Consider the following 2796-nt stretch of genomic DNA (forward strand, 5'->3'; position numbering starts at 1 on the left):
TATATATAGAAAGAAGAAATTTTTTATTTCTGGAATTGAAATTTTATTTAGTAACAATTTATATTTCAATTTATTGTAATTTTCTTGTGGACAGAGTTATATCGTTATTGCTATTAACATTTCGTGAAATTAGAATAATGCAAAGTAAAATAGGATAGCGATTTTCTTTTAATCATCACGATATTAATATCTGACAACAAAGTAATTTCAAAATCTTCATTAATACGGTAAAATTTGAAATATAAATAAATTTGAAATATAAATAAATATATTTTTTGTGACCTAATTTTTTAAATTCAATATTATACTTTCATAATTTAAGATTGATTAAGACGAAATTATATTACAAATTACATACGTAACTATACAAATTCTCTCGGTGAAGTCATACTTGATAATGCGGATACTTCATTATCGGACAGTGATTTATTCAATAAGGAAAAATTTTAGTCGGGAAATAGAACGCCATTATAATTCAGAAGTTCATTAAAATTTCAACTCTTTGGAGTGCAAAGCTCCTATATAATTCCGTTCACCGTGGAATATCTATCTAACGGAATCCTTTGAAGCGCTTTGTACTCCCACATTCGCTTTGCGTCTTTATGCGATATCATGTAACAAAGGACCATAGGTATTCCATTTTGCTCGCTGATGCAAAATTTCACAAATATAAAAAATTGTACAATGCAAAAAAATTAATTATTACATATCTATATTTATTTCTACATATCTATAGATGTATATAATTATTTTTTTTTTTAAATTAATAGTTCTGTGTGTTTAGTATTTAAATTAATTTCTATTAACTCGTACGCGCGAAATATGTAAATTTAACAGAGACTTGGATTTCATTCTATTCAACATATTTGAGTTTTTAATAGTTTCCAGTTTTATAAGACGCTGGAAACGATATGTCTTTTACGGAGAAATAAATTACATTCGTATTAAGTAATTTGTGTGGAATGTTAAAATTTAGAGATAACAAATAATACACATTATGATATATGTTTTCAACATATGTTTTACTCAAGCAGGCAATCAATAAATTAAAAATGCCTGCCAAAAAAGCCATTACATGATTATGATCGCGTATTGGTTTACGCTTATCAATTTATCAATTATCATAATATCATTATTTCGAATATATACTGTAAATTTTTCAAAAAGGAATTCAACTTGGACAATATAAATTAAATATGATAGTTTGATTATAAACGAAGTGCTTCTGATAAACCGATCATGCTATCAGGTTAGATTCATTCCACGAGATCTAGATATAGGTCGGCATGCGTTTTGTTAATATGGTTTTATCGCGAACGTGTCAACGTACACGTACGCACGCGTGTCCTCGATTGATTCGTAACGCGTTGACGTACTTGAGGTAGATTAGGGGTTGGGTTATGTTGCTTTAGGTCAAGCCAAGAGGCGTGCTACCTTTTGACATCAGATTGACATTTGGGGTAGGCAGTGATTAATTGTCTAACAATGAATGTTCTCTCTCTTTTTCTCTACTGAAGTTATATTTTCTCGATGTGATTGTATATAAAAATGATATATATATGATATAAAATAATATAATATTTCTCCTCAAAAATAAAGAGATGCATATGATAATTTATTACAAAAAATTTTCAGTTTTCTTATAGTTATAAATTTACTATAGCCATAGTAATCATCTACATACTTTTTGCATTATTGATTTTATGTAATGCATTTTACGTTGAATTTTTTAAAGACGTTTAGATATTTAAATCTTTATTTAAATGACATGTAAAATAATGTCTCTTTATTTTTTATTTATCGAAAGTCGGATCGTCTAACAATTCCTTAAGTAATAATACAATAATATCACACATGTGTGTGTGTATGCTCATGATTCCTTTTTCATTTTACAGTACATTTCTCCGTTTAATTCGCGTATGCCATTAAAAATAATATCATTCTTTAGGAAATCATAATCGACTTTCACAGACTTTCTCATATACGTTTCTCGGAAGCCAATGATTACCTCTCTATTAATGATCAATCTTTTTCTAATTTCTATCTCTCGATATTATTCGAATAATCTTGAAATATCTAAAAAAGATTCACGAACAAAATATAAATTTTCGATTGTGGGAGTACTTGACTCTTGACATGACCGCTACGTCCGTACGAAAAAAAAAATTCTGTTCGGAGTTTAATATTTATGAGAGACACGAGTGATAATCCATTCTAAAAATATTGATTCGAATTTTTTTTCGCGTTAAAAGATGAATATTTTTAATCGAGCAGAGAGAGCATATTTATATAGATAAAAATTTAATTCCATGCTTTCTTCATGCTTCTGCTCTTTCGCGATCTTTAGCAATCGCGTATAGATTCCGAAGGAATTTCTTTATTTCTTACATTTAAACAACGATGGATAACATTGGTATATATTGTCCGCGTATTATCGAAGAAGGTAGATTACGAACAGATAAGATCTGCATACAAGATCTCGTTCGTCGTAGTATCGTTGCGTTGATATCAGTTGGGATATGACTTGTCGAGCATCGTCAGCACATCCCGAGTCATGAAATAATCCGATGCCGTTCGCGGTAACTCGAGATAGTAACAACCACAGTGGCGGATTTAGGTACAGAGGTAATATACTTGATATAGTCTCCTCCTCTTTAAGAACTTGCAAGTCAAAAAGAGATATTTTATATATATATATATATATATGTATGTATGTATATGTAAAGTCTATTAATAAGTAATATTTTTTTGATATTCACATATATTTTATTTAATATAATATAAATATATAAATAT

At 28.6% G+C, this 2796-nt stretch overlaps 1 protein-coding gene across 1 annotated transcript in view; it reads left to right on the forward strand.

Moving 5' to 3' along the window:
* Positions 1 to 2796, forward strand: part of LOC115243639 (uncharacterized protein DDB_G0283357-like) — a 40342-nt gene that overhangs the window by 6734 nt on the left and 30812 nt on the right. The gene's annotated exons all lie outside the window — the stretch shown is intronic.

This window comes from Formica exsecta, unplaced genomic scaffold (assembly GCF_003651465.1).
Source record: "Formica exsecta isolate Colony F162 unplaced genomic scaffold, ASM365146v1 scaffold72, whole genome shotgun sequence".
NCBI lineage: Eukaryota > Metazoa > Arthropoda > Insecta > Hymenoptera > Formicidae > Formica > Formica exsecta.